Source organism: Pagrus major, chromosome 15, assembly GCF_040436345.1.
Source record: "Pagrus major chromosome 15, Pma_NU_1.0".
Classification (NCBI taxonomy): Eukaryota; Metazoa; Chordata; class Actinopteri; order Spariformes; family Sparidae; genus Pagrus; species Pagrus major.
The window spans coordinates 19,575,703-19,592,361 of record NC_133229.1 but is presented as its reverse complement, the minus strand read 5'-3'; the positions used below and the strand labels follow the sequence as shown (position 1 = coordinate 19,592,361).

Below are 16,659 nucleotides of genomic sequence, written 5' to 3'. Positions count from 1 at the left end.
ATTATCATCCTCTTCAGGGAGGTTTTTGAAGGTGCTTGCATGCAGCAGCGAGTTTAAGATATTAAATGTCCTTTGTTTGTTGATTCTCTGATCTAAAATGGGACACTAAGTAAATATAAACATGTTTATGGTTTCAGTCAGGCAGTGTTGCGTGCTTTGAGTCCGTGGGTGGCATCACTCTGTTGCCATCAGTGAGTGTTTGACTAATCACCTCACTAACTTGTTCCAACTGTCTGTGTGAGTGTGTGTGTGTGTTTATTCAGCTACTTTTTTGTATTGATCTGTGTGTATTTAGTGTATACATAATGTGTGAATGTCTGCATCAACCTCTGTGTGCCTTTTGTGTTTCTGAATATGTGCCTATTTTTATACATTATGTGTACATGCATGTATTTTTGTATGTTTTTCAGTATGTGTGTAAATGTGTTTGTACACGTAATATTACTACGTGTCGGAACATATGACGTGTACGTGTGTGTTTGTGTATGTTTATTTTTGACTGGGTGTTATTTGTGTTGATTTTAAGTCTTTGTCAGAATACACATGTGTATTTACGGTGTGTGTGCGTGTTTTTATGTGCATATTTTGATATGATTACTACTACTAGCCCATGTGTCTGAACATATTGTATGTCTACTGGTGTGTGTATGTGTGTGTGTGTGTGTGTGTGTGTGTGTGTGTGTGTGTGTGTGTTACTTCTTCAGGTGTATTTGACAGTGTTTATGTGTGTGTCTTTACATGTTTGCTGTGTATATGTACTTCTACAGCTTCTTCCATGTATTGATCTGAGTGTGTGTATGCATTTGTGAACAGTTTATATTATGAGTGTATATATGCACTGTACTGTATCAACCTGCGTGTGTGTGTGTGTGTGTGTGTGTGTTGTATATGTGGCTGTATTTTACTGGCTGCTTGCTGAGTGTGTGTTTGTCTGCAGTTATGTGTGTTTTTACAGTATTAATATGCATATATTTGTACAATACATGTACATGTATTTGTGTATTTTTTTCAGAAAGTGTGCAAATGTGTTTGTACTTATTGTACATAATATTACAACTGCTACTATGTGTGGGAACATTTGATGTGTATATGTGTCTGTGTCTACATATATTTGTCAGTGTGTATGTGTGTGTCTTTACATGGATACTGTGTATGTGGTCCTATTAGTGTGTGCAGTATATACAGTTTTTATATTTTTACATGAGTTCATCCTTACTGTCCATATGTTGACAACATATAAGTGTACGTATGTACAGGCCTATTATTGTTATGATTATTATAATTATTATGATTATTATGATTATGCTTTTTACAACTAAAAGTCAACCTTCCTCTACTTGAGTGTGTCTGTGGTTCTGCTGTATGAGTGTGTGTACTTTTGCAGTTTAGTGTGCTTATGTACAGTATTCATGTGAATTTATTAGTATTGTATGCATGTACATAGTGTATGTTTGTCAGAGGCACATATGTCAGAAGACATGCACACTATGTCTGTGTTTATATATACTGTAGAATACATGTGTTCAGTCGTTATTACTACTAATACTACGATGATGATACAGTGTGTCCACTTGTTTTTGTGAATGTGTACACTTATTACTGCACATGTGTACTTGTAGTGGTGTATGTGTGTGTGCGTACATGGACATATTTTTGTCTGTGTGTCTATCTTCTTATAGTTTATATATATAATATCTAATTATAAACATACGTGCCTCTATGTCTTTGTCTATACAAGCTGTAGACTACATGTGTATACTAGATTAGTATTGCTACTAATACTACTATACAGTATGGCCACTTGTTTATGTGTGTATCTATTGCTGAACATATGTGCTCTGTGTGTGTGTGTGTGTGTGTACACAGTGTTTTTACGTGTTTCATGCCTTTGTGTGTACTATGTATTCACGTTTACTGTATGTAATTATACAACTACTTCTACTGTACTGCTATGTGCATTTGTCAACAGTGTTTAGTGTTTGTTCTTCTTCACGTGTGTGTGTGTGTGTACATACATTATTTCTGTCAGCGTGTGTGTTTTCTTTTGTAATGTCCCTGTATGTTTTTTTCCCCCCATATTTGCAATATGCTATTTGTGTGTACAGTATGTGTGCCTATGTAATTTTATTGATACTCGTGCTATTAATGTGTGTGCATGCAGTTGTGTGTGTTCACTGTATACCTTGTTTGTGTGAATTTAATTGTACAGTAAGTACAACTGTGTGTACATATTTTTGACAGTGTGTGTGTGTATGTGTTGCTGTGTATACAGTATGCATACTGGTATGTAATTATACTACTACTATGTGCATTTGTGAATACGTGCATTTATTTCTAATTGTAAATGTGGTTCTCTTACTGTTTGGATGTCTGCAGGTGTGTGTATATATACATATAGTATTAGTTTGCATATGTACATGTACATATTTTCATCCGTGTGTGTGTCCTTATGCGTGCAGTTACTTGTGCGGTGTATGGCTCTGTGTACATGTAGAATATTTTGTTCAGTGTGTGTGTGTGTGTGTGTGTGTGTGTGTGTGTGTGTGTGTGTGTGTGTGTGCGTAGAGAGAGGGATATACCAGTTTGTGTGCAGATTTTATTTATTATTAACACTTTCATGTCAATATATGTATATATGTATGCCATGTTACGTGTGTGTTGATATCTGGCTGTGCATGTGGTTCTGTAAGTGTGTGTTCTCGGTTATCTATACAGATACAGACGGGTGAAATTAAAGGAAAAACCTGCATGAATGTCTGGAGAAGCTAAGTACAAATTAAAACCACTGGTTTAAAAAATGTACCCAGTACCAGCTGGTTGTTTTGACGCTATTTCTTATATACTGTTTTGTTATTTACACATTTTGACACAGCGAGATGAAGTTGTGCCTCCAAACGGTCACATATTTACTGTGATTTCAACAAAACAATGACATATTATTAACAATCAGTAACAAATGGTGACATGTAAGTTTAAAAAGAGCAGCAGCAAGTTATAGAAGTTTGCAACCGTCCCACACAGACTCTTCCATACAGGGCATGCAGGGTCACTGACTGTTCTGATGAAAACTGAACACCTCTACAAAGTTTTTGACCCACTGACCACCATCATCAAAGCACATAGAAGAATAGTGTTGATGCCTTCACAAGAGTTTATTGATTTGCAAAATCTTTGCCGAGCAGCACTGTGACTGTCCTCACTGACTATGATTATTTTCCTTCATTTCTCACCCATCTGCATGTGTGTATACAGTGTGTCGCTATATGCAGTGTGCTAAAATATAGGTTGTGTGTGTTCACCAGTATGTATGTATGTATTTGCATGCATGTGGACGTGTGAAACCTCTTGTTCCCTCTTCTCACTGCTCATCATCCGTCTGTCCCGGCTGACATTTACACATTCAAATCAGAGACTGTTTATCGTTGTTTGAGGCACATGACAAGATTGCAGACTTTTCAGCCAGCAGAGGTGCTGTTTGTTTCATATTGTAGGAGTCACTGAACACAGATGTGATGCTCTGACGTCAAGTAAAAGCCTCACATCTTTCACAAGTAACTTTTCAGGAACTAAGAGGCAGCCTTGTTTGAAGCTTTACCGCCATGTTGTTGACCTTTTATGATTAAAATTTAATTTATGCTCTTTAAAGTGAGATCATATTGGCGTTTATCGATGTTTTCATTCTGTTTGGGGTCCTCGAGACCCTTGACCTTTTTTTATACCTCAAAAACACTGTGACACTCAATTATTTTACCTGATTTTATGAAAATTGCCTGTATGCAATATTTAAAACTTACTGATTTTGATGCATTGCCTCGGTTTAATCAACACTATATTTTGATTTTTGTAATAGTAGTTAAACAATATATACAGTACAACTTACATGTTTACATACTCTTTGTCTGTGAGTTATGAGTTGTTATATTTGTTTAGAAATAGCCCACAAAACTATTTTTGTCCTTTTTTAGTGTAATGGTCATTTCCATATTTTGTCACATTGATATCCAGACATTTTTTCTTACTTTAAGAAAGCGAACTAGGGTATTTTTCGTCATTTTCTGAAATTTCTCAGGGAATAATGCATGGATCTGGATGGAAAAAGGATTTAAATATTCTTTTATAGACCGTAGTCTTTTGTCAGCTGTTATACATTAACAAACAGGATATTGGATTACCTTGATTGAATAAAAGGGGACTGTTGGGCCTTGGCAGAGGTTCTAGTTTTCTTAAGTTTTGTAATTTTTCAGGCCCTGGGGAATAAATAACTTGTTTTGGATATCTTTATTCTCAAGTATGCAGATAACAACCATTTCATGTCAATTTTCTTTCCTTCATTTTTTACTTTTGTGTCATATTGCTTACACGAGTGGAAATACTTCTTTCATCCCGTCATAGTAAATAGGTTTCTTCATTTTATGTATATTTTTCCTGAAGTAATTTATTGTTTTGCAGAGAACAAAATCAAATCAAATCTCCTTAATCATCAGATAATGGAACATAATAATATAAACAGTTAACTGAGTTTGTTTGAACGAGTTAATCTTCAGGTTTCTAAATCAATTCATCTATTTTTGAACAAGAAAAGACAGAAATGACACAACAGTTGATCTACTGAATCCTCAAGGCCAAATCTCATCAAATGTGGAAAATATCAGACAAGCACCAACATCAACAGTTACCTGTCCCCATTATTGATTATTAACACGTCCATGTTATCAGTATTTACAGAGCTCTTCACATCCATTCAAAGTTAAAGGCACATACACAGAGGTGTGTGTGATCATTGTTCATGTGGACACATCGCGTCTGTCAGTTTAAAACTGACACTAAAAGTGGTTCTGATGACGGGGCTCAAAGTTGACAACCAGCATCTTCCCAAAACTTGGCTGTGTAATGTAGTAACCATGGTGACCATGAGAGCACTATAACATATCATTGTTGACTGGTGTCATACAGCTACAGTTGGACTGAACCAAGGTAACTGGTTCCGTCATTATTGACATTTATGACTGAATCAGAAATGTTTGATTTCCGAGTTGTCTTTCAGACCGCTTCAGTGATGTTGTTGTTTCCGGAAAACGGTTGCTAGCACCGCCATCCTGATGACATCACACAGGTCATGACGTAAGACGTACGCTTTGATTGGTTGGGTACCAACGTGTAGGCTGTTTTATCTCACAGCAAGAATTTATGACTCTATAATAGCCTAATCTGACACAATAACAATCTTGAGACATAAATATTTTGCAGCCTGAGCCCAACATTATATAATAGTGAATTGCTGATACTAAAGCCGATGTTTACTTTTCACATGTCCGAAGGAAAAGGTGTCGCTGCTGCTGTTCAGTGACCTACCCAACACTGCCCTGGTCCCCAGGCTTCCAGTCTGGACCACTAGCTGTGTGGCTAACTGAGCTCAGCAGTTCGCGGTCACTCACGTGATATTCTAACCCTTATTTGCTATGAGTATGAAACATACAAGGAGGCCCATTCTTACATATTGCACCTTTAACAGGAAGACATTATTCAGTTGCATTATGGGAAATGTAGGATGTCCTATTTTCAAACTTGATCCATGTAGGATTAAACATTCAGCAACCCATTCGCCAGAATGAATGTTGGCAATATACTTTACTGCAAACCATGGACATGTTGAAACTTTACTTTTCTGTAGTTTCAATTTTCAATTACTGTATATGTTGTGACAACACTGTGCTTATGCTCTGGTTAGGTTTAGGCACAAAACACCACTTGGTACAGGTTAGGAAAAGATCGTGGTTTAGCTTAAAATACTTGCTTTGTTTGCCACAAATAATGGCTGGAGATATCCTGACTTCCTGTCAAACTTAGCTGGAAATTGTCCTGACGTCTCTTTGAAAATATGCAGTGGTGCAGTCTTAACTGCTGTCACCGGCTTGGCAGCAAAGTCAGGGATCAAACATGTGCACATATGAAATGTTTTGTAGAAATGTCAGTATGGTGAAAGAATGTATCAGTGGTTTACACAAAGGTTAACTGCCAACATTTTATGTGGGTAACTGGGCTGATTTCAGCTTCTGTTGATTCAATTTTGACTGATGTACCTCTTATCTGTTTCACACAAGTTTGCAAGTGCAGTGCACACTTGTGTGCAATACCGCAGTAAATCTCTGGAGCAGCTTCAAGTTCAAATATGTGGATTTATGATCAAGTAAGAGATTCTTAAAGCAAAATTCAGCCTAAAGTTAGTTTACAGATCATGAGTGGGCTATCAAAACAGAAAGATAGTGTTACACAGTATATTGTCTGTGAGCTTGTTTCATCTGGTCTGTTCTATTGATGGTGCTGTGAGTGAGAGCACATTAGAGAAAAAGTTTAGTGGTGATGATAATGTTGGCAGCAAACTGAGATGCCAACAAAGACACGAACAGCATACTGATAAGAATCATTGCTCTGGGTCGTATGTGATTTTGTTCGCACTGATGCTGAACCCCACAGTTTCCCAGGAATATTAGTCACGTCTTTGGTTTGAGTCAGGGTGGCTCATCACTCCATTCTTTTGTTGTAGAGATCACTCTTCAATCATAGTCACTGCCAGTGACCTGTATAGGAACCTCAGCTCAATGTAAACACGCCACAGTCGGCCAGGTACTGAGAATTGAAACATATCGACTGGATTTTCCCTGTGCTCTGCCGCCTCAGCAGCTCACTGATATTGAACCTCTCACTTCCTTTTTAAAGCCGCTTTGTTTACCAGCCAACATGCTATTTTTACTGGAGGCCTCTCTGCTTGCTCGCAGGCTCAGTTCACTGTTGAAAAGGACAAGTCCTCTTCAGCACGTGTCTCATTTGGAACAACGTGCACTTGTGGTAATTTTTCTGTGACTGTCAACATTTGACACTGTTTTGCGTCGGATACAATAGGTGGAATTTAGTCAGGTGCTTCTTATCTGTGTGACTTTTTGTTTTTCTTCTAAAATCTCAACTCTACCATCCCTCTTTGTATTAGATCAGATTGGTTAACTTGTTCCAACTAAAGCGTCAAAATGTCAAGTTGTGTTATACAGTCATTTACCTTTGGACAGAGCCATGCGAGCAGTTTTCTCTTGCCTCCAGTCTCTCTGATAAGCTCTATTCATCACTTTCTTGCTCTAGCTTCATACATAGCTGAATCATGCAACCTGAATTTGTAATCCAACATGTTTCTGTGATATATTCATCCCTTGTGAAGCTTTTATGCTCAGTTCAAACTGTAGCAGAGAGGTTGACGCAGCTCATTTGTGAGGCTGGAGAGCGATAAAATAAACAGACGCCCCGGTGCAGCTCTAAAGATCTCACAATTATACGTATTTCGCACTTTTTCAGTCGCAGTGTGACAAAGTACGTGCTAATTTGAATGAATGCAATTCCACTTTTAGAGATCAAGATTTTACATGACATCATTTGCAGTCGCTGGCAGATGTTTTGGAGGTCAGTTTTCAGTGTGAAGTGAACAATAGTCTGCTCATTTTTCTCCTCTCCCATCATCATGAATCACGCTGACTAACCCTGCAGCGCTGTGAAAACACACTGACTGTTCACATCTTTGAATATTACTTGATTTAGATGTTTTTTGTAGTTTTTCTGTCACCATGAGGTAAATTTAGGATAAGAGCTCTGAATTCAACTGAAGGTTAATTGAGAATATGGTAATGTTTACGGTTCAAGTTTAACTTATTGAAATGCAAAGTGCAGTGTGAGCTGCTGCAGACAGAGACCCCCAGGCAGAATTGTTGTTTCATCACATGACTGTCTGTTCACAACAGTGTGGGAAGAAGAAACCCAGAGAGAGAAAAGAAGGAGAAAACTTGACACTGACAGAAAGGGAGACAGAAGGAGGTGAAAACAACTAAGATTATCACAGGATTTGTGGTATCAAAGAACATGCGATGCTCCAAAATGTCTAATAGTGATAAAGATTCAAGACAGAGTGAGGATAAATGTGACACAAATGTATGTATTGTAACGATGCTTTTATTTTGATTCCTGGAACAAAAATTGTCACTGTAGTAGCACAAAATTCAAGGTGTAAAAGGACATAAGTAATGCTGAAATGAACATCCTTTAAAAGTGAAAGATAAGAGGTGAGACAGTTGAAAATTTGACCACCCACGTTAAAGATGTTCTTTCACCGTCTGTCTGTCTGTCTCACACAGACAAACAGGCTTCAGGTTTAGTGAAAACGCTTCCCACACAAAGGCCTCTTTGCATCTGTCTCGTGTGTGTGGGATGGCTTTTCAGACATTGCATCATGTGTCGAACAATACACATGTAGAGTGGTGAGTGAGCTTTTACTGTGAGAAACATGACCAAAAAAAAAAAAAAAAAGACACTCTAAAACCTGGTTTGAAACGTGCAGAGAAGTTAAGGGGTTAAACTTTGTTTTCCTCGTCAGCGTTCAGTTTTACCTACGTTGTTTTCAGGGCATGTTTTTTCAGTTCTCTTAGTGGGATGTCTTGAAAACCTGTTTACAGATTTCAAAGAAAGTTTTGCCACATGTGAGGTGCAGACCCAGATGTCTTTGTTTTTTCAAAACATTTCTCTGTTATCAAACATACTACAAGGATCTTTTTAAGGGACATCTAACTCCACCAATTTTACACTTTAAATTGTGTGTACAGGTTTTGGGGAGTACTGCATATGTGAAAAAAGTAGTAAAAAAAGCCTTTTGTGGCTCCGAGTGAAGCTGCATGTAATCTGATAAATGTCCTCTAGTGATGTCAATCAGTGGCTCAGTTGCATTGTGGGTAATGTGGCTCCAGGTTTTTGAAAAGGAAGAAGCATGCCTGGTTCTGCTGTATCGATTTTGAGTGTTTGTTTTTAAACTGTCCAAAATCAGTCCAGCAGTGTTACAGGAGTGCACAACATGGTGTCTACATTACCCACAATGCAACTTAGTTTCTGAGGGACATCACTGGAGGCACTTTATCAGATTACATGCAGCTTCTTCTGGAGCCACAAAACACTTCATACAACTTTTTTTTACATATGCAGTAGTACACTCCAAGACCTGTAAGCACACTTTAATGTATAAAATTGCTCAATTTACCCTTTAACTAGTTTTAATACTGATGCCTCTGTATTGACCTATATGATTATTATAATCATTCTTAATTTGTGTCACCGAGTCAAATTCAAATTTATCAGGGTTGAATACATCATAAATAAAACAAATTTATGCACGAGTGCTTGGAGAAAGTTCCTTGTAGTAACTTTAAAATGACAAATTATAGTTGAATTCAGTCTTTCACCGATGCTGCAGATTTATCAGATACATTTGACACGTATGTTTCATCTTATTATGAAACAAGACGTAGTCATCCAGCATCTTTCAGTGGTTAACACGTGAGAGACTATTGTTACCAGTCCTGAGGGCATATTGTTATCTCAGCTAGAAAAAGAAAACTCAGCGCTGCTGTGGAAACGGGGTCAATTCAGTTTTCTGTGAGAAAGAATTTGCCGGGTGTAGACGCAGTTTAACACCTTTTCACTCTGTATATGCACATGATCACAATTTCTGCACGGAAACGGGTATTTCTCAATAAGAGCGTGCTGAGTGTGTGTGGTGTGTGTGCGTGTGTGTACTCCTTATCATATAAAGACATTTAATGAGTCACATTGCTCCAAAGAAAATTATCAAAGAGAGAATTCAGGCAACATTTTATAGCATTTATAATATTTTAAAAGTTTTAAATGTTGCGGCTCAAATCATGAAGTAGTTCTGGAACAAGAATAAATAATTTCTTAAAACAGTAGATGAGTGTAAGAGTGAAAATGTGATGCGTGACAAAATTGTGCAGACATTAGTTTGTTAAGTTATGGAAATGCTTTTATCTTGTTGACAAATATTGAGTGTTTACAGTAATGTTAAGATGATAATCTGGTATCCTGTAATCAAGCCAGTTGGAGCTGTCCAGGCAGCTGGTAGCTCACAGGGTGGAGAGAAGAGGGGGAGAGGGGAACGAGCGAGGGAGAGCAGGGAGTTGATGGGGATGGAGTCGGTGTGTCATGAGTCGACTGTGCTGTGTTTGAGCTTTATAAGGAAAACTGACATCACACACCCGTGTTGCTTACACTGGTATGATTAACAGATGCTTCAGTCCTGTTACAGAACATAATCCAAACCAGATGAAGGCTATAGAACAAAAGCTGTTTGCATTTTGCTGTTGTGCATGTCTCGACTCTCCGAGTTTGATCTTATCACAGCAGAGACTGGTTTTAACCTGTGCCGCTCAGTGAATACAAGAAACTACATTTAACTACTGAAGCTGGCAGCATATAAAACAAAAACAAAAAAGCAGTCTTCTCTCGGGATAAACTTATTATTGGATCTGATATTTAGCATTTTTCCAATTATCAGAATCGGTCACGTTTTCTGCCCAACCAAATCGAATAAAGGTGAGCTAAGTACATTTCTGCAAAAAGTTAAAACTGAATGTTTCTTTACGTTGCAACTTTACATTTGTTTAGGTTCAATTTGTCTTTTGTCACAACGCTGTGCTTATGCTCTGGTTAGGTTTACGCACCAGAACCACTTGGTTAGGGAAGCATCATGGTTTGGCTCAAAATAACGATGTGATGGTCTGATTTTCACAAAAAACACCTGGAAAATATCCCCAGGTGTCCTTCAAAAAAAAAAAAAACCTGGTTTTCTCCACTCCAAAATGTCTCAACTTGTCCTTAAAATTATCCAGTGGTGTGACTCAAGCTGTGGTCGGCTGTTTAGCAAGCTTGTTGGTTGTAGTAACGATAAAATAAATTCCGATGCAGCTGTCTCACACTGTCGTCACTCACTCAATGCCCTGCCCACAACACTATGTGATTGGTTACACGTCACAAGTAATGGCCTGTCAGCGCTGACTGATGTGAATCTGTAGACCTCTCCAAAATGTAGTGGAGTGGAAATATAAAGTAGTCGAAAATGGAAATACTCAAGTAAAGTACTATACTCAAAATTTAAATATAGATATATTTACAAATATATCTATCTGTACATGTCAGTTGATCATATATTCAGCCTTTGAGGCTATTTTCCATAAAGTTAAGAAAAATACTTAGGCTAAGATAATAAGTTGCTAAAGAACTCTGTATAAAAAAATGAATGTATTTTTATACTGTAGAATGTCTTAATGATGGGGATTTTTCTTTCTTTTGTAGGCTGAGGCGCAGGATTGAGAAACTGTTTCACCACAGGACTATCAGGCAGGTTTCCACCACATTCACCCATCCTGACAGCCGGTGGGGAAACCACCTAAGCGCAGCTCATCCGGTAGGAGTCAACACATTTATAAACTACTGTACTGGCAGTCTGATCAGAGCCTTGTTGATAAAATCAAACATGTTTATCTGACTAAATCCAAAATGATTCCTGTTGAATCAGCTGCTCCATCATGTGGAGCTCCTGACCAGCAGTAAATGGCGTGTACAAGTCTACAGTATCTGAAACAGGGTAATATCATTTCTAGCTCTCTGTAAAAAGTGTTCAACCCACACTGATGTCATTTCTTAATTATTCTACTTCTTACTATAGTTTTGCTCAAGTTCTCTTTTTGTGGTTTAACTTTTTATTTAATCAGTAAATACTGAAGGTCAGGATAACTTCAATTGTCCTGTCGAGTGTGTGACACGTGTTCGTAGCCTCAATCTTCAAAAACCTGCATTTAGAAAAACAAAAAATTAGTGTACAAAAAATCCTCCCACACAGTCTCTCAGTTTCTGTATGCATGTTACAGCAGGGTGTTTGTGTAGTGTTTGTTTCCTTCTGCGTGCCTTTAAGGAAGACACCAAACCTTAACAAAATTGTCATTTCTGCAGCAGCTGCCTGTGCTGTGTCTTTCAGCAAGACCTTGATTATAAACCAGCAGGCCCACAGTGCTGCACTGGAACCACAGACACCCCATTTACCCATCTTGGCCTTAAAACTGGACCTGTGTCCAGATATGTATTCTATGGAGCCCCCTAAGAATCTGTTCAGGATTACTTTTGTGTTACCTCGCAATATCTTTTGTGTCCTCTCACTGTAAATTATGAGTCACATCACAATACTTTTCTTCCCCTCTGCTGCTTCGTAGCCTCTTTATGATGGATCCCTCTGTTCTCACAAGACCTGGTTGCGTTCTCTATGCTTGACTCAAACTGTTCACTCACACAGTAGCACTGGTAATATTCGGCAGCAGCTGACAGCAGTCCTGTCCGCTCTGCCTAACGAGCCCAGAGACACCCTTGCAGCCAAGAGCTTCTCCGAAGGATGCGACCCCGAGAGGAGCAGCAGAAGACCGGGAGAGAGGCCGAACTGGTTAGAGTGTTTACCCGCAAAAAACAACAGCTCAAAACAGACTTCAACAAAGCTATGTGAGTAAACAGTTTGAGTCAAGCATAGAGGATGCAACCAGGTCTTGTGAGAACTTGGGTGGGATAGATAATAACGCGGCTCAGAAGGAATGGAAGCAAAGAAAGCACTGTGACATAACGCAAAAGTACTGTGAGGTAACGCTAAACTCATAGTGAGGTCAGATCTCTGCCCTCCAGACTAGAGCTAAACCTGCAGTGATTTGAGGTAGCAGCAAATCTGCCCCAGATCCGATCAGAGTTCTTTGAGTTGTAGAGTTAGGGGAAACTTTATAAAAATTTGAATGCGCAGTTTATGGCAAAAAAAAAACAACCCTGGTGTCAAGATGGACAAACGTAAAGTTATTCTTGTCTTTGTATAAAATGTATTGTGTCAGTTTGTTCTAGTGTGTTGCAGTACAGATGTGTAGACTACTCTGTGACTGTTGCAACATCGCACACACATTTTTTGTGGTAAATTATTCATTTTCCGCTCCATCATGGGGGTATTTTGTTACTGCAACCGCCTTCAAACAGGCAAACAAACCATCTAAATTCTAATATTCTGTTAACACCTAACCAAAATCTATGCCACATCCTCCCTCCTCTTCTCTCCTCCCCCATGTACCATTTTCATCCACCCTCTACCACTGACTGACAGTGAGTGCAGCTGCAGCAGCTCAGATTAATTAGCTAAAGTGGAGTCCATCCATTCATCAGTCCTGATGATCAATAGTATAAGTGTCATGGTGTCAGCTGGGGCAAAAATGCAAGTGCCAACACCAAAAGCTCATGTGTGATTGTGTGTTTGGTGTTTTATACATCAGAGCGAGAGACTGCCTGGAAACAGAGTCGAAAACAAGAGCCAAGAACTATAAAGTTGCTCATATCAGCAGCTGACGAAGCATTTAGAAAACCTACACAGGAGAGTGGTGTCATACTGCATTAAGCTAGTAAAACTGGTGCTTTTATCAAAGGTACATACTGATTGTCTGTGCTAATAGGATTGCCAGATGTACAGGAGGTAAGGACATTGTAGGTGAAAAAAACGTACGGAGCATGGGGAGGGTGGTAATATTCAGAGTAATAAAGATGATTATTTTTGAAAAAACTTGAATATTCTCAGAGATTTTAAAGTCATAATTTTGTGAGAAAATAACTAGGAAAAATAGTGCCGCCGTTTGCCATGTATTATGCCTGCAGTGAATGATGTAATCAAATTATACCTTACAATCTGATTTAGCAATAAGGAAATACTGATTTTAGCCCCTAATCACCTTATTATCATACGTTTTCCAACTTTGAAGAGACATGCAGACTTCAACGTCACATGTGTTTTGTCACAAAAGTTCAAGTTCTGTCATTTTTAAAAAATCCAAAATAGTGCTAATATACTAATATGCACACTGATTGTATAACTGACTGTGTTGCGTCTTGTTATCACAGTAACCTTCAGTATCACGAGTAGTGATTTGACTGCGTTTAATGAAGACCCGTCACAACATGTTTACATCGTCATCGCAGTTATTAAAGTGTGAGCACCCGTCATGTTTTTCTGTCAGTTTTTTGGAACATTTGCAATAACAACGTGTCAGAAGTGAGTAGATTATTGGTACATTTCAATCTCACGTTTGTCTTCCTCAGACTCCCGGCAATTATGGTCTTACTGAAGGCGTGTAAACCAAACCACTGAGTGTGATGAGTAATTATTACTTTCAGATGAAAACATTATTCTACATAGACCTTTATGTATTCTTGCATCAATGTGCTTCATTAAAAGTCATTCTTCCCGGTTACGCAACCAGTTAAGGAGGATTTTATGTGGCTTTATAGAAAACAAATTAGTGATATTAAAACTGTGGATGAATGAGGCCAAAAAATGGGAGTTTGTCAGCGGTTTGGTTCCCTGTTTCCTGTTTTTTAAAAGCATGACCACAATCATTCCCTAATCTAATTGATTTTACTTTATCTCTGCCAAACAGGTCCCCTGACCTAAATGAAGCTGTAGTAGTTACCCAAACCTGATAGTTATCTACTCTTAAAGGATAATTTCAGCCAAAAATGAAGGTTCAGTCATTATTTACTAAGTTTTGTAGTCCACAAAACAGTGTGGCAGCATTCTCCTCCCACAACAACTGAAGTAGATGGTAAACTTGTTTGAAAACGTACAAAATAACGGGGGGAAAAACATAAAATGGCTTATACTGCTTGCATGGTGTAATCCAAGTTTCTGGAATCCCAGAGACCCCAAATTGATTTGAAAAGATGTTTTTTATATCCTTTTTTAAGCTGAAATCTTCACTGTAGCTGCTAAGCTAATAGCAATAACACACGTCCCATCTGAAGTGGGTGCATGAGCTTGACCCGCTTCCAGGGTGGAAACAATGTCTTTGGGGATCAATTCGGGATCTCGAGACTTCCGAAAAGTTGAGCTATGGAGCCATTTTTATACTTTTTTGAGGGGATTGTTTTTTTTAACATTTTAAAACAAGTCGCCATCTGTTTTGTGTTTTATGTTTTTTCCTTGAAATCCAAAACTTTGGGATTTTTGGAATTAATTAATTTTTGGATTATTGACTGTACATCTTATAGAGGGGCAGAATTGTATAAATATGATAATTATCGTACACCTGGCCACACTGTATAGGACCGCCCTCCACAGTCAGTCCGGTAGGTAGGAGCTTTACAAGCATACCGCAGAGACCTGTCCCCTATAATGGTAAATGCTGTGATTTTTCTTCTTTAAACTGTAAAAACATATTTTTTTAAAAAACAAAAAAACAATCAAATGCAGACCTGAGAAGATTTTGTTTGACAGCGGCGTCACTTAACTGTAACAAATTTTCTTCAGTGGGTGCGTGAGAGCCTGTGTGCATCTGAGTGTTAACTGAGTGGAAACTGAAAGTGCAGCATGTTTCCAGTCATCTTCCCTGTGCTCAGTCTGGACGCGGCCACTTGGCCAAATGCACACACACACACACACACACACACACACACACACACACACAAACACACACATGTGGAGCACAAAAGCAGCAGATGTAAAATTTCCCTCTTAAAAAAGTCTTGTGCCAAAGAACCTCCATTCATTGACTTGTTTTTACAGCTGTTTGTATGTGTGTGTGTTCGTGTGTGTGTGCGCACATCACAATTTATGGTAAATGTACCACCTCTCTGTTTTCTGTTCTTCCTCGGCTCACTCATTTTTATCTGCACGTCCATCTCTTCAGTCAGCAAATGAGCTCCTTCCTCCCGTGAAATGTAAAAGTAAGAGCAGCGTCCAACAGAGCGTGAGTCTCTCACTCCAGTTGAGAAGTCATTTGTTTCATCCTGCTGACTTCGTCCAGCTCGAACAATAGGTTTCCAATTTTTGAATACTCTATTTCACTGAAAACATTTGGACATTGTTATGGCAGGAAAAGCACAGGTGTTACTAATAACTTTAATGATGGCTCTCTTCTATTGGCAGTGTGAAAGTGAAGCAGCCATGATTAGCTTGCTTTTCTTACTCTGGCAAAGTATCTTATGAAAGAAATTGGCCCATGAAAGAGTAATTGGTCACCGTGTGTATCTCATCAGAAGGAAATGGGAGGCACAGGAGATTTCCAACAAAATAAAATTGTGTGACGTGTATAGATGATGTTTGTTTTAGACAGATATGTGGAACATATTCTGGAAAATGAGGTTGCAAGTTGAATCGTGGCATCTGTCAAGTTTGTGATGAATACATTTTTTTTAGCTTTTATAGTTCATAAGATGTGCCCTGTGTGTAAACTTCAACTGTAGAAGAGTTCAGCAGACGCTGGAAGTCATAGTGCCTGTTCCTACAAGTTCTCCCTTTCATAACTCTTTCCACATTTGAAATACAAATTCAGCAAGACCAGCGAAATAAATAACTTTTGCCCCGAAGCAGATCCTGCTGAAAGTTTAAAACGGTTCAAAACTGATGCCAAAAGAGAGGAAAAAATACACTGGAACCCAGTCGCCAGAACAAATGTTGCTGATGTACATTTTCAATTTTAGGTCTGGTTAGGTTTAGGCACAAAAATCAGTTGGTTAGGGTTTAGGAAAAGATCAAGGTTTGTCAAGACAAATACGGCGGGAGATGTCATCGACTGGAAGTTTTTTGAGTCCACAAACATGGCTGGAAGTTCTGCTGAGGTCTCCCTAAAAATGTCCAGCAGCGTCACACAAATGTTGAAACGCATTCTCGAACTGTGTTTACTGGCTTGGCAGCCCTCTCGCCTGTAACTCAACCAACATCATCTCTACCTCCTGATATGGAGTTCAGGTCATAAACTTGTCATTGGTTGAAAT

General features: G+C 38.6%; 1 long non-coding RNA gene across 1 annotated transcript in view; it reads left to right on the top strand.

Annotated features, from left to right (window-relative positions):
* Positions 1 to 16,659, top strand: part of LOC141009482 (uncharacterized) — an 83,771-nt gene that overhangs the window by 56,014 nt on the left and 11,098 nt on the right. The window contains exon 3 of the long non-coding RNA XR_012180141.1: positions 11,173 to 11,284. This is a non-coding gene — a long non-coding RNA (uncharacterized lncRNA). The remainder of the gene's footprint in view (positions 1 to 11,172; positions 11,285 to 16,659) is intronic.